General features: G+C 40.5%; 1 pseudogene; it reads right to left on the reverse strand.

The window, feature by feature from the left end:
• Positions 1-549: 549 nt before the first annotated feature.
• Positions 550-24261, reverse strand: part of LOC149245277 (ornithine decarboxylase pseudogene) — a 29064-nt pseudogene continuing 5352 nt past the window's right edge.

Consider the following 24261-nt stretch of genomic DNA (forward strand, 5'->3'; position numbering starts at 1 on the left):
GCGGTTCATCTTCTGCCTTGCAGCATGGATAACTACATAGATGATAACTACATAGATGATATAGATTGATAACTACATAGATGATAATAAATTGTATTATCAAGTTATCTTTTGTATTAAAATTTTGTAAATATAGATTCAATTATATAAAATTACAAATGAGATTTTCAAATAATTTTGATGAGTAAAATATTTGTAAATTGTAACTTTTTAACATCACCAATCCCAAAAAATAACAAACTAAAAGCCAAAAAAAACATATCTAATAATATATAGGCACAATATTTTTATAAATTTTAAACATTCCATGAACAAATATTTCTAGAATTTTTAAATGTTCCCCCCACAAATATTTTTAGAAATTTTAAACACTCCATAGAAACAACTTACCACCAAAACAAAGCACACCAACTTACAACCAATATAAAGTACACCAACTTCTCGTGCATGACAATAGCATTTTAAGTACATACAATCCAAAACACCTAGCGAGTATAGACGTAGCACAGAAGGACGTAGATTGGACATAGATTAGAAGGACGTAGATGACTAAGATGGCATGTAGGCAGCACAATAGGTTTCAATAGCAGAAGTAGTGAAGCCATTAAAATTAGAACTGGTGGCACTAGTGTAAGCGCCCATGTTGGGAAAAACAAGCCAGTCACCCACGCCGACATCTAGCAACACGTAATTGGTGAGCACAATATCTACATCTGCACAGGTCTCTCCATACACACTTGATCGATGCATGGGTAGTCCTGTACAACGAATATTACGAGGGTGGGATTTGCAGGCCATAGGTAACACACTAGTGACTTCATATTTTCCATGGGGAAAGGCAACTCATGGAGCCATAGACCCCGTCATTAATCTAATACTCCTCACTTCACCTCTCACCCGTTTCCCTATCACTTTTGTGGCCAGAAAAAATGTGGATTCCGCAAAATATTGATCCGGTTCACCGATTACTGAGACCGCCTTTTCTTCTGGGAAATACGTCTTTAACGCAATTCGAACGGTATCCCCGATCTCTGTAAATGTCGGGCCTGTTGAAATGCAATTCCAACTGCAGCGTCGTTCAGCAAAACCACCAAACTTCCCCGCACCGCTTTTGTTGAACGGTGGTATTCTTCCAAGGGGCAGCGATCACAATCATCAATTGACACGTGTCTGGGTAGTCCTTTACAAAACCACCATTCCCCGGCGCGTAAAGATCATTTGTTTTTGTTGTGCGATATTTCCGTCAGTGGTCCGATTAACTAGGGGTAGATATACGGTTAAGGGAGCAGTTGCACATGTTTTTTTTGTTGGACCTCCGTATGACTGAAAAAACCGTATGCAAGGTTGACTGAAAAGAGGTGAAGGACAAGAAATTAATATAACACCATGCTGAAGTAATTAAGGAAATTTACTGTGGTTGGTAGATTTTAGGTGAAGTCTTTAATTTTATTTTTATTCACGGGACATGTAATATGTAATGTTTTTTGTTTTGTTTTTGTTACATATGCAATGTAATACGCACAACAGTGCAAAGAAGGAGGGAACAGGGCAGCGTGGAATCACAATTTTTATTGTGGAGAATATGTAAAATGTAATGTGCAGCAGCGTGAGTGTAAGGAGTAAAAATTTTACACACAGCAGTGTAAAATTTGAAAGCAGAAACATAGTGTTTCAGCAGTGTTAGTTTTTGGAGAAACAGAGTAAATTCTTGTTGGAACTGAAGCATTCTGGTTGTAATCCCTCTGATAGAGGAAGATTTGTTTATGTAACAGTTGTTTTCTATTAATGAATACAAGTTATTTAATGGGTGTGAATCTCTGTTCTCTGGAAACAAATTTTTAGCTTCCATGTGTTAAAAACATAACATTATTCTCTGTTCAGTTATTTTTGTTTGGAATTATCAGAAATTCCCAACATGGTATCCGAGCTTGTCCAAGCTCTTTGAAGGTGTCAAAGAAGCTAAAGGAAGGATTTCTTGCTGCAGCAGCTTCTCCAGCAGAGTGAAGATCAGTCAAGAAAGAATCCAAGGTACTTCTCAAGTTAGTTTTTGTGTTATTGCTAAGGACAATAAGCTATTTTAAATACACAGTCAAGAATTTTGAAGCATAGTTAAGAGTGCAAGAATGGCTGAGCCAGCACTAGCATGGGTATCCATAATACGCAGCTCCCACAATTTAATGGGAAAAGCTATGACTATTGGGCAATAACTATGAAAGCTTTGCTTGCTTCCCAAGACTTATGGGCATTTGTTGAGGATGGTTTTGAAGAACCAGTAGATGAAAATGAGTTTAATAACTTAAGTCAGCCAGAGAAACTTAGATCTGTTGAAGATCAATAAGAAGAAGGATTCTAAAGCCCTCTACTTTTTGTATCAAGCAGTGCATGAGAGTGTGTTTCCAAGGATAGCAGCAGCTAAGAGATCCAAAGAAGCATGGGAAACTCTCAAGATAGCCTATCAAGGCATGGAGCAAGTAAAGACAACAAAACTATAGTTGCTGAGTGTTATCACTCAGGTTGTCCTTAAGCTTTGGAAAGGATACGGCCGAGGTAACCACTAACCAACTTTGGACTGCAGGTTCTAGCCCAACTGCAGTCAAAGAGGTATCTCTCTTTCAGATTTAGCTTTGTTGATGATGATATTAGGCTAGCTATTGAGTTCAAGGGCTTTTGGTTTGTAATCTGGTGGGAAGGAGGATGCTTTCAAATAGAGAGGCAATGCATAGTGTGGTAAGTTTCAAACCATTGGGCATGGAGTCATGGGGTAAGACTGCTAGTGCGTTTTCTTGGTGACAAGAGGAATATGGAGCAAGATAGCTGCATATGAAACAACTTTCAAGGTAAAAGAGATGGGTTGGAGGCTAAGGAATGAGAGGCAACAAAGAATCTCTCAAACAAGTTAGCAAAGGGAAGATGAATGAACTCTATCTAGGAGCAGCTAAGAATTCTTAGACAACAGTCATTCATATGTGAAATAGATTAAACATGAGCCATAAAGGAATTCATATTTATGCCTAAATCAAGGAGAAAACATAAAGAGCCACAAAAACTGAGCATAGAGTGAAGCTAAGCAAATTCTAAACCAATCTTTTGTTCTGTGACTTGAGCATGTATGAAATTGATATAACAGAGGTGAGAGACACTTATTGATCCATATAGCAGCACATGAATTCCATCATCCACTCTTCAACCATTAACAACACATGAAACAGTCTATCGTCCAAGATTTTAGCAGTCTTTGATTAAAGAAAACATATCTGATACAGAGCGAGTCTCTAGAGGAGTCATACAACCAACCAACCCTTAGAACAATGCAGAGGGTGGTATATATAGAAGAAATAGCTACAGACTTCCCTTGAACAGGTGTCAAGGGGAAAAATATACCAAAAAATATCTCTGAAAACAGATCAAAAGAGATCTGTGCAATCACTATCTTTGAACCTAATCTATGCTGGAAATAAATGCATGAAACATTAGAAATAGATGCGCTGGGGAGGCTGGCATCTCAAGTCATGTAGACCAGGACTACGCATGAGGTAGCAGCCTCAAAAATGAGTGGAGAGAGGTCCTCGAGCCGTGTGCTAGCCTCATGGCCATAACTGTGCATGGGCTGAGCAGCGTCACCCCAAAATGTGGCCTCATACAATGTTTTTGCAATAAATCTGCTTTGAAATCCTTTATCTGTGCCTTCAAGTGGTCCTGCTGCCTTAAATGGCAAAAATTGCAAGCTAGTGAGCCATTACAGCTCAATGATGCTTTGTTGAATCTGCTGGGGCCCCTTTTCATTCATCTGCCTTGGAAAATCTTCACTAATACACTCTGTCGTTTCCTGATATTCTTTGGCACGCACCTGGGCTATCTTCGCTTCAAAAATGCACTTAAACTGTCAAATCAACACTTACTGACCGCTGATCGGCCCAAATATCTACTGTGAGGCCTTTTGCCGCTTTTTGGTGGTTGTCGGCCCTTGGCCGACTCAATATGCTTTAGCAACACTTAAAATCACGAACTGGATCAGTAAAGGGTCATTGAAGGCCTGCTGCGTGAAAACCTAGTATTTGGGGCAATTTGGGCCTGGAGCGATCCAAGAATGGCCTGAGAAAACCATGTTTTCTTTATACCTGGGTGGGCACGGGCACCGCACACAAAACCTTTGAAAATGGCCCATTTCCGAATAACACAAAAAATGTGCCCAAAACATGAAATTTTAATGAAAAATTGGCTTTTGGCGGGCACTCTAGCAGCCTTTAATTCCTGGCCGTTGGATCCGGAGCGGGACGATCCAACGGCTATCGCTAAATCACATCGGGGTGGACCGGGGGGCGGCACACAAACAATCGCCAAAAGCGCAGACCAAAAATGCTTATAGGCCCTTTCTTTATTTGAATCGGGTCCGGCCCATCGGCGATGTCAATCGGCGGATTTAATAAAAAAGAGTTAGCAGACCCGAAATCTATATATGCTGCAGTTTATTATATTTCGGCTCCGCCCCGTCGGAGCCTTCCCTTTTCACTGTGCAACGCCCCCTTACGGACCCGAAATCCTTTATATGCCGCGCCTTAATTTTATTTCGGCTCCGCTGGTTGGAGCCATATACATGGGGTGACCGCCGATTAAATATTGGTCGTTGATTCGGGGCCCAAAAATGGATGGTTGTGATTAATTCGACAATTCGCTATCGGTGGGGTCATGGGGCTGCCACATAGAAATGCCGAAATGTGGCTGACCCGATATGCTTTTACCAGTCCATTTTATATGCTTTCGGGTCCGGCCCATCGGCATTATGCCCCATGCCTTGAGACTTAGCCATTTCGCTTATATATGCCACTGCCCTCTCCCGATAGCGATATCGCATCGGAGGGGGATGAAATAGATCCTTTTCTCATCGGGGCCTGCATTTTATTAAAATTCAAAGGAAACATGAATTCGGAGGAGTTATATATGGTGTTTGAACATATGATTGCCCCCTCCCGATAGCGATATCGCATCGAAGGGGGACCCAAAGGACCCATTTCTCATCGGAGCCATTATTTATTCAAAAATGCAAGTCTTTTGAATTCGAAGGGGGTAACCTTTATTCTTTGGCTTGGATTCTAAGGCATCGGAAGGGGTTCGATGGCCAAAAAGGGAGGATTTTATCATTTTTTGAAGGTTTTTCATGGTTTTTGCATGGTTTGCATATTCTTATGCCTTGGAAGGAGTGCAAAGGCACTTAGGAGGAAAGTGATGTGGTTTTGAGAGGATTTTAGTGGCCAAAGAGGGTTTTATGCCTTATAAAGGCAAACCAAGGTCAAAGGGGTGACTTTTAAACATGTGAAGGGGAATTATGCAAAGGAATGAGTCCTTATGCACTTGGGAGATAGTTAGGGGGGATGAAGGGTTCTATGCATTGGAAAGTGTCCAAAATGCATGAGAAGATGGTCTGAGGGAGCAATGAGGGTTCTTGCTGAGTTTCAAATAAACTTAGCAATCCCCAAGGATGCATATCGTTATTTTTCAACCAGGGGGAGGGATAAGTATATAGGGGAGTTATATACATAGTTTTAGTAGGGGATGGGGAAATAGATAGGGAGCTACATAATAAAGTTAGTAGTTAACATGACAAAGATGAGAACAAGCGCTAAGTATGATGTCTTAGGCTACCAATGGGGGAAAAATGACTGATAGAAGAAGTGTAAGCATTCCTTGAGTGAAGCAGATCTCCACCAAGGCAAATGATATGGAGAATGATGAATCTAAGAGGTATCAAGTAGATCCTGACCTCTTTGTGGAAGTTAGTGAGTGATTTGGGGAAAGAGGAAGAAGGGGAGTTAGACATGCCTCGCTTGAAGTCCTCCAACTGAACAACTGCCTTCAACTTGTGATATGATAGATATAACACTTGACAATATGAGATGGATCACAAGCCATGATTCTGCAACCACAAAGATACCTACCCGACCTACTCACCTAGCATTTTCTCTTCTTTTTGGTTTGGGTGCACTTGAACTAGCATACCCAGCTTTTCATTCTTTCTTCTTGCTGTGCTCCTATCTACTTCTACACTTATTTCAGTCGGGGGCTCAGATTAAGCTGTTGAGCACCCTTGTTTCTCTACCTATCTACAAATATGCCAAGATTAAGCTATTTGGACAGATGTTCATTCTCTATATTCTACAACAGGAAATTGAAACCTAGGGAAGCCAAGATTAAGATGTTTGGCCTTCCCATACTTGAAAACTGATCAAAATGGATTACTCATCAAGACTGGAATAGAGCAGTGGCACTTTAGACTAGCACACTCTCAAACACACTTCTTTAGCCAACTGTAGCAAATATGGAGCATTGCAGCATGCATAGTTCGACATATTTGGCATGTAAAAATGTCGATCATGAAAGATGATTAACCTGCTGCAGCAGGAGGCTAACAGTGGCTCCACTTGGGGATGGATTTTCCTTGTGAAAAGCCAAGAGAACCACAGGTCAGACTGCCTTGATCCTCTGTAGTTGCTGTTAACTGAAAACTTCTTCTGTGCTGACTGCTAAATGACAGGAACTTTGAGATTTGAACAACACTCTCCTTCAACTGAAATATTGTGAAAAATAAAGCATCGCCTGCTTTCTTCTGTGTGCTTGATATTGCATACACTTTTTCTTGATAACTGCATTTTGAAGTACACACAAAAAGGGAACCAACTAGAGCAACTCCTCTTAATTTTGTCTTTGAACAGGCTATAGATGTAACACTAAAAACCACTCCTCTGTTTGATACCATTGACTGAAGAGCTGGTAACCTGAATGCAGCATTTTAATTGAATTCGCTGTTATAAATAACAGCGCTGCCCCTTTACCATTGAGTGTATTTTAAAATATATCATAACCTGCCTTGTGCACCCTTTGTAGTAAGTTCATAACCGGGGGCAAAATTGATGTGCTTCTCTTTGAAATTCACCTCAAAAGAACAGAGGCTTCAAATGTTGCGCTCCTTTGGCTTCTTTTCTTCGGGACTACACTCTTTTCCCAAAACCAATGCAAAGACAGAGCTTTGAAATGGGGGATTTGTGTGGGCTGCGCCTTCAAGCTTTGCTGCGCTGCTCTGCTGTGGTCAATGCTTATGGTAGGTTTTTAAAACGGAGGACCTGCGCTACTTTGCCTCCATAACTTCGTTGCTTGGTTCCAAGCAATCGGATTGCTTACACAAACATAAAAAGAGAGCGCTTATATGTACATGCATTAATATACAAATATATACATCAGAACCCTATATCCCTTAGATCACTGGGTCGAGGTAATGCTTCAGCATGCAGCCATTGACAGGGCCCTCTTCAGCTGCGCATGCATCTAGAGTTTTGAGAAAATATGTATTGTTGCCTTGAATAGCGTTGATGACAAATGGGCCTCTCCACAAAAAGTCAAAATTGGCATGCTTTCCCTTGTCTTCTCGTCGTGAGTCCCACCTTAACACTTTATCGCCAATAAAGAAATCCTCAGCCTTAGTCCTCTTGTCAAACGCCTTCTTTAGCCTTTTTTGTAGCATTTGAGCTCTGTCATACACCTGCTCTCTGGTTTGCTGAAGATGAATGGTCTAATTGATCCTTCGTTGAATATCATTTGGTTCAGCTTGAACCTCCTGCAACAGCTTGATAACAGGAATGCCTAAAGAAGATGGAAATCTAGCCTCCATGCCATATACTAGCTCATAAGGGCTCATCCCAATGGATCTCTTTGTTGAAAGTCTGTCTGCCCATAGGGCATTGGTGAGCTTTTTATGCCAGTTCTTCTTTTTTTCTTCTAAGGTCTTCTTGATAATACTTATCAGGCTCTTGTTGGATGACTCGGCTAAGCCATTACCTTGAGGGTAATAGGTTGTGGAATGGCCCAAGGTGATATAAAATTTGTGGCAAAAACTGATCATCTTTTTGGATTTGAAAGCAGCGACATTGTCAGTGATGATCTTCTCAGAGCAGCCAAATCTAGAAAGGATATTGCACTCAAGGAATTGGATAATAATGGTGTCATTGGCTTGCCTACATGGGATGGCCTCAATCCACTTAGTGAAATAATCGGTGGCTGTTAAGATCCACTTATGCTGGCTTGAGGAAGAGGGATGGATTTCTCCAATGAAGTCAAGACCCCATTGTTGAAAAGGCTTCTCGGTTGAGATGGGTTTCAGAGGCAAAGGGAGCAGCTTTTTCTTGCCTTCAAAAATTTGGCAATTGTGGCATGAGGTGGCAAACTTCTTTACATCTGCAAACAAAGTGGGCCAATAGAAACCAGCCCTTAAAATTTTATCAGCAATGGACTTCCAATATAGATGTCCTCCACAGTCCCTTGCATGGAATTCTTTCATGAAATCACTAGTTTCATTCTTGGTCAAGCAATTAAGCAATATACCTTCATGATTTTTCCAAAATAGTGCACCATCTAAGACACAAAATTTCAAAGCCTTCATTCTTAAAAATCTCTTCTTGGTCCTAGACAATCCTGGGGGAGCACACAGGTTTAACAATACAAAGCAAATATCAGCATACCATGGGGATTGAAAAAAGGTGTCACTGATCTGTGGAGTTTCCAGCTCTTGTTCATTGTCCAGTTGGTTGATGTCTAAGGCTTTAAAGTTTGTTTCGGACATCAGTTTGGCTAAACCTTGTCCCTTTATTAGCTTGGTTGGTTTTATCTCTATGTCATACTCAAGAATGTTAGTAATCCACTTGCCTCTTTTGCCTTCTAACCCCTCTTGGGTTAATATGTCTTTTACAATAGCATTTGGCACATAAGCAATCACATGTGAATATAAAATATAAATTCAGAATTCCTTGATTGCTTTAACAAGGGAATAGGCTTGCTTCTCCATGATTGGGTATTTCAGGGGGGCATCTCTTAAGGCTCGGCTGAAAAAAGCAATTGGCTTTTCAGCTCCTTGATCATCCTTTTTGCAAAAGGACAGAAGCTATAGTATTATCAGATGCGAATGAAAATATGATAAAGTCCCTATCAAATTTTGGACTTGTGAGGACTGGGGCTTGAGTTAAGGCTGATTTGATGCCCTCAAATGCTTGCTTGGCCTCTAGAGACCACTTTACCTTGGCGTCTTTCTTGAGCATGTTGTTTAGCATTCTTATTAGCTCAGCCAAGTTTGGAATAAACCTCCTTAGGAAATTGATTTTCCCAAGTAACGCTTGTAATTCTTTTATATTTCTAGGATATGGGATTTGCAATATGGCTTGGATCCTTTTCGAATCAACCCTAATACCATCCTTTGAGATGATATGTCCAAGTAATTTGCCTTCTTCAAGGCCAAAGAGAGATTTCTTGGGATTCAAGGAAATGCCATATTTCCTACATGTGATGAATATTTGCCTTAGGTGTTTGAGGTGTTCTTCATCAGATTTCGAAAATGGGGTTAAGTCATCAAGGTAGACAACTAGGAAATCATGGATTTCCTTGGCGAATGCAATTTCCATTGCCCGTTGAAATGTAGTACCAGTGTTTTTAAGTCCGAATGGCATTTTTACATACTTAAATGTTCTCCACGGTGTGGTAAAGGCTGTCTTGTCTTGGTCATCTGGGTGAACAAGTATTTGGTTAAAACCTGAGAAGCCATCTAGTAAAGAGATTCTAGATGATCCCACTACTCTCTGCAATATGTGGTCCATTTTGGGCAAAGGATAGTGGTCCTTTAGGGAGACTTGATTTAAATTTCTGAGATCTACACAAAGTCTGATCTCGCCTGACTTCTTTCTTGTGGGAACCAATTTGGAAACCCATTCAGAGAATCTGATGGGTGCAAGGATAATTTTAGGGGCGAATGTTCGCCCTTTGGCGAAATTAAGGGGTTTTAAATTTTTAGTGGGCGAATATTTTGTATCATAGTACATTTTTACAAATCACCTCAAATAGCCCACCTTATTTTAAGGGAGAGGGTAAAAAAGGTAAACTTAGCCCTTGAAATTAGGACTTACAACCTTCCATTCGCCCATTTTCAAGAATAGGTTTTATTTAAGTGAATCCATTCGCCCATTTTCAAGAATAGGTTTTATTTAAGTGAATCCTATGGGCCAAATACCATATTTATAAAAGAGGTATGGTAATAGAGTTTAGGCTTCTGTGATCCATATTAGGTTAGATAAAGATTTTGGCGTAAATCACATGAAAGTCATTTGTCGACGCGTTTCGAACCAACCAGTGTGGTTCATCGTCAGGACAAGATAAACCACACTGGTTGGTTCGAAACGCGTCGACAAATGAGGTATGGTAAATTAATAAAAATATAAATAAATGAGAGGTATGGTAAATAAATAAAACATTTTTTATATTTACTCCATAAGTCACCTTATATACATGGAAGGGTGTAAACAAATAAAAATATAAGTAAAGTGGAGGTATGGTAAATAAATAAAACGTCTTTTTATACTTACTCAAAAGGTATGGTAAATAAATAAAAATATAAATAAACTAGACGTATGTAAATAAATAAAACCTCTTTTTATATTTAGTCCATAACCCTCGTTCTATTATGAAGGCTCAAGAAAGAGGTTTTATTTAAGTGAATCCTATGAGCCAAATACCATATTTTTAAAAGAGGTATGGTAAATTAATAAAAAATATAATAAACAAAGAGGTATGGTAAACAAATAAAATTTTTTTATATTTACTCCATAAGTCACCTTATATTTACGAACACTCAAAAAATGGGTTATATTTAGGTGAAACCTATGGCCAAAATAGTATGGGACAAATACCATGGACTAGATTGCTATTAATACCATGCAAAAAACCATTATTAACGCTAATATTAGAATTAATAAAAATAAAAATGGCACATGGTATTGACCCATGGTATTCCCCAAAAGGGCACATGGTATTGAACCATGGTATTCACATGGAATGTAGCCTATTTAATGGGGGAATTAACCAACATGTAGGCTATGCTAAGATTCACTAGGACTTTACAAATTTTTATTATTTAGTGAAAGACTCGCCAAGATCTTACAAGATTTTATAATTGAGTAAAATATTCGCCATGCCTGGTGAGAGATTCGCCAAACAATTATATATACATATTATATTATTGATAAAATTGCCTTCCATTTTTCCTATATACCATGGAGATTCGCCCATTTATTATATTTATAAATTTAGGGGGCGTTCTTAAAATTTTCCCTGGATGGGTGCTATTATCCCTACTTCAAACATTCCTTTTACTTCCTTCTCAATCAGTGGGAGAAGGACAGGGTTTATTCTTCTCAGCTTTTGTTTAAATGGTTTCTGATTCGGTTTCAAGGGAATTGTGTGTTGTATTACAGAGGTATCATAGGATTTTAAATCCTCATAGCTCCAAGCAAATACATCTTGGAATTCTTTGAATAAATCAATGTACTTGGGCTTCTGATCAGGAGGCAAAGACTTAGACAGTTTGATCATTTTGGGCTTTTCTGCTGTCCCAATGTTGTGTTCTTCTATAGCAGTGTTTATAGGCTGCATTTTTGGCTTTTTGGGCACATCATTTGCATCAAACATGTCTTCTAGTGGAGTGAGGCCAGCAGGGAGAAAGTTATCTTTTAGATCAATAATCTCGGCCTCTGTTTTGGCTATTTCCTCCAAATGCATTTGTTTCAATTCCTCTATGTTTTCATTGCCAAAAACTGTTGGGCTTAGGATCTGTCTGGCTGTTACAGCTGTTACAGCCTGCTGATTTTCATTTAATGCTTGTTGTTGTAGGTCCTCCATGGTATCCTCATCAATGTTTAGGCCTGCAAATTCATGCTGTAAGGTAAGAAAATTGTTTATTTGAGCATCATCCTCGAACACTTGCCAGTCTTTAATGTTATTTGGGACAGCAGGCCTATGTTTTATTTCAGCAGTGAAATGGTGATTTGGCTCAAAGGGAAGCTTGCATGTACTAGCGAAAGTGGCTAGGATGTGAGCATGAATGTTATGATTTCTTGAAATCTTGGCAAGCTTGGATTCAGAGAATGCATTGAGTATGTTGGTAGCAGCAGTCCTATAGGCTCTCATTTTGTTGTCATTGGTAACAAAGTTACCTTTCATTTGTTGGATTACTAGGTCGGAGTCACCTAGAATAGACACTTTTGCAGCCCCCAAAGCTTTTAGCAATTTAAGGCCTAACAGGAGAGCCTCATACTCTGCCATGTTGTTGGTGCATCTGAAATTCAGTCTATATGCATGACCTTGTGCATGATTGTTATGAGAATTATGAATCCATACACCTGCCCCTGCCCCTAATTTGTTAACCGATCCGTCAAACTCTAAATACCATGTGATTTCTTGCTTGTGGGTAGTCTCAAGAGTTTGAGTCATTTTAGGATTGGGCAGATTTGAAAATTCTGTTTGGGGAAGTTCTTTTTGTATGCTGATTGCATTTGCTGTTGTGACAATTTGTTGAGTATGTGCAACCGATTCTTGATTGATATGTGCTTGCTGCTCTAAAGCCAAAGGCTTGTTATCAGTTAGAGGGCAGCTATCATCATTAAACAAAATAAAAGAATCCATGTCGGAGTGGATTGAATAAAGGGGAAAATTTTCAGGCTTGCTCTCACTACTTACCACATATTTCATAAGCACTTCTCTGTACAGTCTCTTTGGTTGCCCAAAGACAGAAATAGTAGCGTAGGAAAGGTCTAATTGAAGGGATCCTTGGAGCTTTGCTCCCGATGATCTTGATAGGAGCATACCGTACTTTGGTGGGATATCAGCCACCACTATATCCATGAGAATGGTTTTGTTGGGATATTGAACTAAGGAGACACACAAGTCTTTGATGAGGCCTAGACATTTCACTTGAATTGAGTCAAATGAGTACAGATCTTTGTAAGGTCTTGTAACGTCAAGGTTGAGTTTTTCCATAACTGCTTTGGGCATAAGATTGTGCCAGGCCCCTGAGTCAAACATAGCGTTGTGCAAAACTTTGTCATGTATATGCAGACTGATATAAAAGGGTGGAACAGGTCCATGTGTTGATTTTCCGTTAACTTCTGGACCAAATAGTAGTTCTGGGGAATCATCCAAAACATTTACATCATCTTTGTTTCCCGGGATTTGAAGTGATCTTTGAATTTATTGTCTATATACATCGTGTTTGGCGAGTTCTGAAAGAGGGACAGATATCTTGAGTTTTCCAATCTCTTCCTCTAAGTTAAATGGATTTTCCAATGGAGTCTTGCTGTTGATAATGGCAGTTTTTTCTTTTTCATTTTCATTCTCGGCAATTTGCTCTTGTTGATCGGCGTTATGGGAAATTTCTGCTTGCGGTTTTACATTTTCAAGAGTGCTTTTTGGGATGCTGTTTGAATTTTCTTTTGAGGAAGGAAGTGGCAGAGGCTTCTCAACAGAAGGCTGAGTGTCTGTTATATCTTCTACAGTCACTTGATGTGGGTTAGGGACAGTTATATCAGCTGGTTCCGTTGCAACAACTTTGTTTTTAATCTTGTTGGGCTGTTTACCTTCTTTTGTCTTGCTAGGCTTAGAGATGTCAATGGTCCTAGTTCTGAGCTTATACTCTTTGTGTACCTCATACAATGCGGTATCATGACCCTGTTTAAAATCAAAAGACTCACCGGATTTAGTTTGAAACTCATTACAGTCATGCTGATTTTGGTCTTCTTGGGACAGGAAAGTTTGGTGTTCACCCTTTAGATCCATCAGGTTCATGTGAGTATCCTCTATGGGTTCACTAGAAGTGGACCCTTCTACATAGTTATCTTGAAAAGGGGGTCTAATGTCATGGTCTGGGGTGGGCCTACCAGCATTTGTGTTCTGGGTTTTCCTAAAATTTGGGTTCCTTATGGGATTGGACTATTGTCCTTCCCATGATGCTTTTCTCTCGACATTTTCTACTCTTTCTCCCAGTCTTTGCAGGCCATTGATGATAGCATCAAGCTTTTGGTCAAATGCTGAGGGTTCTTCTTTAAAGGTGGTTCTTCTTTCCATTCTTGCTTTGTTTCTCTTGGCAATCAATTTGGCTTCTACGGTACAACAGCAACATTTTGTGTCTCTGCAAGAGTTGCAGGGGCTCTTTCTTTCAACTGATATGCCATATCAGGGTCAAAGCCATCCGGAAATTTATACAAAGCAAGGTCAGGTGGAGGTCTTAAGTTCTGTGGTATTGCATTGTAGACATTGTTGAATCTTGCACAGTACTCTAAAACAGTCTCTTGAGGGCCTCTTTTAATTGTATCATATTCAGCTAGTATGTGCAAGGGGTCTTTCTTCTTCTCCCATCTAGTAGTAAAGGATTGGTATAGCTCATCAGGAGTGGTTATGGAATTTGCAGCAAGTGATCTGAACCAAGTTCTTACATCATCGGTTAGACTCTGAACAAAAATTCTCATTCTTACACTATCATCATCGATTTATTAGCTTTCGAAATAGTCTTGCATCTTTTTGGTATGCTGAATAGCTGTGAAAGGACCGGTGGAATCAAAATGTGTGATTTTAGATTGGTAATCTTGAGGTAAAGCCCCAGCATTGGCAGGCAGTTGCAGGGGTGCATATCTATTAGCCATATTGATGGGGATAAGTGGAACAACGGGGATAAATGGTACAACCGGAGCGACTGGGATAACAGGGATAACTGGGGTAACTGGAACAGCAGTAGTGGTAGCAGTGAATGAGGGTGTGGAAGGAGTGTTTTGAGATGTGGATGATGAGGAAGGGGAAACAGGGGTTGACCGAAATAAGACCTTGACAGGAGTTGGAACAGCACTTGGCCGAGCTGTTTCAGAACTCAAGTCAGCAAAATCTTCTTGACTTTCTCGCTTCCTAAGGATCTTCGGGATTAGGTTGGGATTCTCAAAAACAGCTGGAGGGTCCAGATCTGGGTTTGACATTGTATGTCGTGGGTTCTTTTTAGGAGCCATCTTCTGAATCCTATTTCTGGTATTTTTATATGGATGTTTCAGTAATAGAAAATGACTAGTCAAAATTCGGGACAACAATCTACAATTTAAACTAGCATGAAGATTGACTGAAGCAGCGTTTATTTACTTCTGTTAATGCAAAGCAAAGAACAGTTTCAAAGGCTTCCTGGCTGGCATTCAAGCTTCATCTATAGTTTAAAGAGTCGACAACAATTGGAATTGGATAGTTTGATTTATGGTCTCAGTGAAGCTTTCTTACCTTCTTTGTGAAATCATCTAAGGAAATTCCCCAGCGGAGTCGCCATTATGTTATCACTCAGGTTGTCCTTAAGCTTCGGAAAGGATACGGCTGAGGTAACCACTAACCAACTTTGGACTACAGGTTCTAGCCCACCTGCAGTCAGAGAGGGCTCTCTCTTTCAGATTTAGCTTTGTTTATGATGATATTAGGCTAGCTATTGAGTTCAAGGGGTTTTGGTTTTAATTTGGTGGGAAGGAGGATGCTTTCAAACAGAGAGGCAATGCATAGTGTGGTAAGTTTCAAACCATTGGGCATCGAGTCATGGGGTAAGACTGCTAGTGCGTTTTCTTGGTGACAAGAGGAATATGGAGCAAGATAGTTGCATATGAAACAACTTTCAAGGTAAAAGAGATGGGTTGGAGGCTAAGGAATGAGAGGCAACAAAGAATCTCTCAAACAAGTTAGCAAAGGGAAGATGAATGAAATCTATCTAGGAGCAGCTAAGAATTCTTAGACAACAGTCATTCATATGTGAAATAGATTAAACATGAGCCATAAAGGAATTCATATTTATGCCTAAATCAAGGAGAAAACGTAAAGAGCCACAGAAAGTGAGCATAGAGTGTAGCTAAGAAAATTCTAAACCAATCTTTTGTTTTGTGACTTGAGCATGTATGAAATTGAGATAACAGAGGTGAGAGACACTTATTGATCCATATAGCAGCACAAGAATTCCATAATCCACTCTTCAACCATTAACAACACATCAAACAGTCTATCCTCCAAGCTTTTAGCAGTCTTTGATTAAAGAAAACATATCTGTTACAGAGCGAGTCTCTAGAGGAGTCATACAACCAACCAACCCTTAGAACAGTGCAAAGGGTGGTATATATAGAAGAAATAGCTACAGACTTCCCTTGAATAGGTGTCAAGGGGAAAAATATCCCAAAAAATATCTCTGAAAACAGATCAAAAGAGATCTGTGCAATCACTATCTTTGAACCTAATCTATGCTGGAAATAAATGCATGAAACATCAGAAATAGCTGCGCTGGGGCAGCTGGCATCTCAAGTCATGTAGACCAGGACTGCGCATGAGGCAGCAGCCTCAAAAATGAGTGGAGAGAGGTCCTCGAGCCGTGTGCTAGCCTCATGGCCATAACTGTGCATGGGCTGAGCAGCGCTGCCCCAAAATGTGGCCTCATACAATGTTTTTGCAATAAATTTGCTTTGAAATCCTTTATCTGTGCCTTCAAGTGGTCCTGCTGCCTTAAATGGCAAAAATTGCAAGCTGGTGAGCCATTACAGCTCAATGATGCTTTACCGAATCTGCTGGGGCCCCTTTTCCTTCATCTGCCTTGGAAAATCTTCACTGATACACTCTGTCGTTTCCTGATATTCTTTGGCACACACCTGGGCTATCTTGGCTTCAAAAATGCACTTAAACTGTCAAATCAACACTTATTGGCCGCTGATCGGCCCAAATATCTGCTGTGAGGCCTTCTGCCGCTTTTGGGTGGTTGTCGGCCCTTGGCCGACTCAATATGATTTAGGAACACTTAAAATCATGAACTGGATGAGTAAAGGGTCATTGAAGACCTGCTGCGGTGAAAACCTGCTATTTGGGGCAATTTGGGCATGGATCGATCCAAGAATGGCCTGAGAAAAGCTGTTTTCTTTATACCTGGGCAGGCACGGGCGCCGCCCACAAAACCTTTGAAAACGTCCCATTTCCGAATAACACAGAAAATGTGCCAAAAACATGAAATTTTAATGAAAAATTGGCTTTTGGTGGGCACTGTAGCAGCCTTTAAATCCTGGCCGTTGGATCCGGCGTGGGCGATCCAACTGCTATCGCTCAATTGCATCGGGGTGGACCGGGGGGCGGCACACAAACAATCGTCGAAAGCCGGACCAGAAATGATTATAGGCCCTTTCTTTATTTGAATCGGGTCCGGCCATCGGCGATGTCAATCGGCGGATTTAATAAAAAAGAGTTAGGAGACCTGAAATCTATATATGCTGCAATTTATTATATTTTGGCTCCGCCCCGTCGGAGCCTTCCCTTTTCGCTGTGCAACGCCCCCTTACGGACCCAAAATCCTTTATACGCCGCACCTTAATTTTATTTCGGCTCCACTGGTCGGAGCCATATACATGGGGTGACCGCCGATTACATATGGGCCGTTGATTTGGGGCCTAAAAATGGATGGTTGTGATTAATTCCGCAATTCACTATCGGCGGGGTCGTGGGGTTGCCACATAGAAATGTCGAAATGTGGCGGACCCGATATGCTTTTACCAGTCCATTTTATATGTTTTCGGGTCCGGCCCATCGACATTATGCCCCATGCCTTGAGACTTAGCCATTTCGCTTATATATGCCACTGCCCCCTCCCAATAGCGATATCGCATCGGAGGGGGATCAAATAGATCCTTTTCTCATCAGGGCATGCATTTTATTAAAATGCAAAGGAAACATGAATTCAGAGGAGTTATATATGGTGTTTGAACATATGATTGCCCCCTCCCGATAGCGATATCACATCGGAGGGTGACCCAAAGGACCCATTTCTCCTCGGAGCCATTATTTATTCAAAAATGCAAGTCTTTTGAATTCGGAGGGGGTAACCTTTATGCTTTTGCTTGGATTCTAAGGCATCGGAAGGGGTCCGATGGCCAAAAAGGGAGGATTTTATCATTTTTTGAAGGTTTTTCATGGTTTTTGCATGCTTTGCATATTCTTATGCCTTGGAAGGAGTGCAAAGGCACTTAGGAGGAAAGTGATGTCGTTTTGAGAGGAGTTTAGTGGCCAAAGAGGGTTTTATGCCTTATAAAGGCAAACCAAGGTCAAAGGGGTGATTTTTAAACATGTGAATGGGAATTATGCAAAGGAATGAGTCCTTATGCACTTGGGAGATAGTTAGGGGGGATGAAGGGTTCTATGCATTGGAAAGTGTCCAAAATGCATGATAAGATGGTCTGAGGGAGCAATGAGGGTTCTTGCTGAGTTTCAGATAAACTTAGCAATCCCCAAGGATGCATATCATTATTTTTCAACCAGGGGGAGGGATAAGTATATAGGGGAGTTATATACATAGTTTTAGTAGGGGAAGGGGAAATAGATAGGGAGCTACATAATAAAGTTAGTAGTTAACATGACAAAGATGAGAACAAGCGCTAAGTATGATGTCTTAGGCTACCAATGGGGGAAAATGACTGATAGAAGAAGTGTAAGCATTCCTTGAGTGAAGCAGATCTCCACCAAAGCAAATGATATGGAGAATGATGAATCTAAGAGGTATCAAGCAGATCTTGACCTCTTTGGGGAAGTTAGTGAGTGATTTGGGGAAAGAGGAAGAAGGGGAGTTAGACATGCCTCGCTTGAAGTCCTCCAACTGAACAACTGCCTTCAACTTGTGATATGATAGATATAACACTTAACAATATGAGATGGATCACAAGCCATGATTTTGCAACCACAAAGCTACCTACCCGACCTGCTCACCTAGCATTTTCTCTTCTTTTTGGTTTGGGTGCACTTGAACTAGCATACCCAGCTTTTCATTCTTTCTTCTTGCTGTGCTCCTATCTACTTCTACACTTATTTCAACCGGGGGCTCAGATTAAGCTGTTGAGCACCCTTGTTTCTCTACCTATCTACAAATCTGCCAAGATTAAGCTGTTTGGACAGATGTTCATTCTCTATATTCTACAACAGGAAATTGAAACCTAGGGAAGCCAAGATTAAGCTGTTTGGCCTTCCCATACGTGAAAACTGATCAAAATGGATTGCTCATCAAGACTGGAATAGAGCAGTGGCACTTTAGACTAGCACACTCTCAAACACACTTCTTTAGCCAACTGTAGCAAATATGGAGCATTGCAGCATGCATAGTTCGACATATTTGGCATGTAAAAATGTCGATCATGAAAGATGATTAACTTGTTGCAGTAGGAGGCTAACACTGAGAAGAGATTTTGAGAATCTTTGCATGAAGGAGTCAGATAATATTGACTCATTCTTCACACATGTGATTGGTTTGGTCACACAGATAAGGTCTCATGGAGAGATTCTTGAAGAAAGGAGGATTGTGGAGAAACTATTGAGGATCCTACCCTCAAGGTTTGATGTGATTGTCACCACCATAGAAGAGACAAAGGATCTCACAAACTTTTCAGTTGATGAACTACTTGCATCACTGATAACACATGAGTGGAGATTGAGTAGAAATGAAAACTCATCTCTAGAACATGTCGTTAATACCTAGATGTTCTTTGGAAGAGGAAGAGGTCAAGGCAGAGGAAACAAGAAAGGAAGAGGCAGCAATCCAAATCAGAACCAAGGCCAAGGCAACAGCCAACAAAGTGGACAACATCATGCTCAAGGACAAAGGTATGATAAATCCAATGTCCAATGTCACTATTGTAAAAAATATGGTCATTATGCAAACGAATGTAGGAAGAAGCAACATGATATGAGTAATAGAACTAGTGCAAATTTCACTAGAGAAAATATCAGTCAAGATAATTTGTTTTTAGCCTATAATATGGCTGAAGAAAAGAGTGAAGATGTATGGTTTCTAGACTCTAGTTGCCGTAACCATATGACAGGAAACATTGCCTTGTTTTCTATGTTAGATCAGAGTGTGAAGTCACAAGTCACACTAGGGACTGATAATAAAGTTTCTATTATGGGAAAACGAGAGGTAAATGTCTTAACAAAGAAAGGTGAAAAGAAAACCATAGCAGATGTTTATTACGTTCCTGGAATGAAATGTAACCTCTTAAGTATTGGACAGCTTGTTCAAAAAGGATACAATGTTTTCTTTGTGGATGATGTATGCACCATCATGGATAAAACACCCAGCAAACAATGTATTGCTGAAGTAAAGATGGCAAGGAATAGCATGTTCCCTCTCAAGATGAAAGCAAATTTAAAAAATGGAGAAGAAATAGCAGCAGAGACACAAGAAGCTTTCCAAAGCGAACCAAAAGATGAAAAATGGTTGTGGCACTTGAGATTTGGACATCTCAACTTTGGAGGTCTTAACATGTTGAATAGAAAAGGAATGGTAAGAGGATTACCATTGATAGAGAAACCAGACAGCCTTTGTGAATGTCACATCTTGGGGAAACAACACAGAGAAATTTTTCCATCTGGGAAAAGCATAAGGGCAAAAGCACCCTTAGAGATTGTCCACTCAAATTTATGTGGACCGATGCAGCCACTATATACTAACATTTATTGATGATTTTACTAGAAAAACTTGGGTTTATTTCCTGAAGAACAAAATTGAACTGTTTGAAAGATTTTGCAATTTCAAAGCACTGGTAGAAAACCAAAGTGAGTTGCATATCAAAGTTCTAAGAACTGATATAGGAGGTGAGTATATCTCCAAAGAATTTCTACATTTCTGTAGAGAAAATGGAATTCGTAAGCAGTTTACCATTAGGTACACTCCGCAGCAAAATGGAGTTGCCGAAAGGAAGAATAGGACAATCATGGATATGGCGAGGAGTATGTTAAAGGAAAAGCATTTGCCAAGTGATTATTGGGCTAAAGTTGTACACTGTGTAGCATACATTTTGAATATATGCCCTACAAAAGCTGTCATGAATAGAGTTCCGGAAGAAGCATGGAGTGGGACAAAGCAAGGAGTCACCCACATGAAAGTTTTTGGATGTGTGGCTTATGCACACATTCCAGATCAACTAAGGAAGAAGTTGGACAACAAAGGGGAGAAATGTATTTTCATTGGATACAGTGAGGAATCCAAAGCTTACAGGTTGTATAACCCATCCACCAAGAAGCTTATTGTGAGTAGAGATGTTCAGTTCATTGAGGAGGAAGCTTGGGATGGAAGCATAGAGAAAATAGTGAATGTTAAAAACTCTTTGTCACATGATGAAGATGATGAGGAGATGGCTGAAATACATCCCCGAACAACAACACCAACACAAGGGCAGAAAAAGACACCCTTGAGGAGAAATTAAAGTGCTTCTCCAAGCACACCACAAGGAGGAAATTCAAGTGCTTCTTCAAGCACTTGTACACCAAATGAAAGAGGTAAGAAGTTCAGAAATTTAAGTGACATTTATGAACAAGAGGCAGCAAATGAAGGTATGAACTCTTTGTTCGCTTTATATTGTCATGTTGATGACCCTGTTCATTTCGAAGAAGAAAACGAGGATAGGAAATGGATAGAAGCTAAAACAGAGGTGGAAGAAACAGTCCAGCAAATGCTCAAGGAATAGGCAGAATATGTGGCAGCTACAGCAGCATCATGTCAAGCAATTTGGATGAGAAGGATGTTAAGGAGCTTATGCCAAGAGCAAGCAAACGGAACTGTGATTTTTTGTGACAATAGCTCAGCTATTGCATTATCCAAGAATTTTGTGTTTCATAAGAGAACAAAACACATTGACACAAAGTTTCATTACATTAGGGAATTAGTAAACAATGGAGAAATTGTTTTACAACACTGCAGAACTTAGGAGGAGGTTGCAGACATTCTGACCAAACCATTGGGGCAAAAAAAGTTTTGAATTTTCGAGGAAGTGTTTGGGTATGACTGATAACCCAGTAGTTGAAACTAAAGGGGAGTGTTGAAATGTAATTCTGACTGCAGCATCGTTCAAAAAAAACCGCCAGACTTCCCCACACTGCTTTGGTTGAATGGTGGTATTCTTCCAAGGGGCAGCTATCACAATCATCAATTGACACATTTCTGGGCAGTCCTTTACAAAACCACCATTCCCTAGTGCGTAAAGATTGTTTGTTTTGGCTGTGTGATATTGCCGTCAGTGGTCCGATTAACTTGGCGCAGATCTACGCTTAAGAGAGCAGCTGCACATGCTTTTTTGTTGGACCTCCAGATGACTGACAAGACCGTATGCAAGGTTGACTGAAAAGAGGTTAAGGACAAGAATTTTTTTTTTGACATAAACGGTTAGTTGGTGTATTTATTCTCGGTAGAAATGCCTTATTGCAGGTTACAATAAATAGGCAGGACTTAGTTTTCTCTTCGGATAGGAACCAGATGGTTTCCCCCCTAGTGAGTCTGTGAATTCTTTGGACTGTTATACGATTTCTCTTCTCTATCTTTCCTGATTTACATAAGCAAACAAACTTCTCCAATAAAATACAGTAAAACATTTTAAGCTAATAGTCAAGGGATGGGATCCCAACCTTCGTCTTCATTTCTTAGCAGGAATCTGTGTGGGAGGAGAGCCGCTTTGTTGGCTTCAGCATCGACTTCTTTATTGTTGTCTCTCTTTACATGTAGAAATTCCAGGTTCTGAAAGGAGTTTATAAGAGTTCTAATTCTGTTCATCAATCTTGATAGCCTTAGATCAGCAGGCAGGTAGTTGTCTACAATGATCTTTATGATGGATTGGGAGTCCCCAAAAACAATTGCATCTTTGATACCCAGGGAAGTGAGCTGTTTGAGACCCTGAAAGAGAGCTAGTGCTTTGGCTTGGATGCTTGTATTGATGCCCACTCCCTAGGAAAATCTTAGTTCAGTTCTTCTCTCTGCAATTTTTATTACTCCACCCGCACCGGATATACCAGGATTACCTTTTGCTGCCCCATCAAAAAAGAGAGTGTATCTTTCCTTCTTGTTGCAAAACTCTAAAAATTCTACAGCCTCAAATCAAATTTTCCATTTTTTTAAGAGAGGAGGAAGTCTGAAAATATCAGTGAAATTGAGGTTAAGGTAAGCGCCCCATACAACTTCTTGGCTGCTTAAATCTTCCCTGTCAAGCTGATCACCCAAATAGTCTCTTAGATGGCATTTGATTTTTTCCCATATGATCTTGAGGTCACTTTTTTTGTCTCTGAAAATTCGCTGGTTTCTTTCCAGCCATATATGCCAACAGATGAGTTTAGGGAGGACGAGCCAGGCTTCTTTGATGTGGACATTCTGGGAGGAGCTACCTGGATGCCTTGACTTCCAATTTGCAAACAAATCTACGGAGCGATTTGGCAAGGCAAAGTCAACATTCGACGGTTTTAAGGCCTCGGTCCAAAGATCAGAAGAGAACTTGTAGCGGAGCATAAGGTGGGGGGCATTTTCCTCATCAACCCCACATAACAGGTAGCGGGATGGCCCAACATATCCTATTCTACACAGCCTGTCATTTTTGATGCCATAAGAGCCCACTGAATACGTCAATTTTTGGAATTGAAGTCCGCGACCATATCCCTTGCCAAGGCTTCGGATCAGGGGGGACGTGAGGTCGGAGGGAGAGGAGATTATAACCTTGCCCAACTATGTAGCGTCTGGATGATGGACCCAATCCCTTGATGTCAGGATTCCTGGAGTTCAATGGTGCTTTGCCTGCTAAGAGGGAGCGGAGGGAGACGAGATCGCTAGAGAGGTTGTGAGGAACCTCGATATTAATCCAATTTTTCCATTTGCCATTTTCCCATTGAGAGATATCCCACAACGACTTAAGGCCCGCTCTATCCATCCATTCTCTCAACATAAGCAGAGAGCGATCTTTAGAGAGGGGCTCACTATCCATGATGCGGTCATCCCAAATGTTGATGCGCTTACCATTTCCAGGAATCTAGTGCGCATGAATATTGATCAAGGGGGCCGCTTTTATGCACAATTTGTGGACCAACGTTCCGATTTTTTGTTTGGCTTTGTCAAGGTAGCGGGTTCTCTGTCCACCGTAATGTTTTCTCCACATCACAATCTGAGCCCAACCCGACTTTGGAGAAATTATCCTCCACAGAAGCTTTGCGCCCAAAGCAATGTTTTGCTTGCTGAAATTCTTGAAATTGAGGCCTCCTTCCATTATGGGCAGGGAGACTGTATCCCCGTTTATAACGAGAATTTTTTTCTCATTACCTTTTCCGCCTTTCCAGAAGAAGTTCCTGATATAATCCTCCATTTTTCTAATAATACCTACAGGTGCCATCATGACTGTAGCTTGGTAGATGGGAAGGCTGTTCAAGACAGCCTTGATCAGCACTGTCTTTCCAGCCAGGTTGAGCCAATTAAAGCCCCAGGTGTGAATTTTAAGCTTAAATTTTTCCAATAACGACATCCAGTCTTTGCTGAGGGCCCTTTTTTGGAAAACAGGGAGCCCCAAATATTTGAAAGAGGTCCAAGAAGTGGAGGCTGCGAAACCAAAGCAGTTGGAGATAGCT

Source organism: Pinus tabuliformis, chromosome 7, assembly GCF_031772625.1.
Source record: "Pinus tabuliformis cultivar Carrire ecotype Pingquan chromosome 7, CPIR1, whole genome shotgun sequence".
NCBI lineage: Eukaryota > Viridiplantae > Streptophyta > Pinopsida > Pinales > Pinaceae > Pinus > Pinus tabuliformis.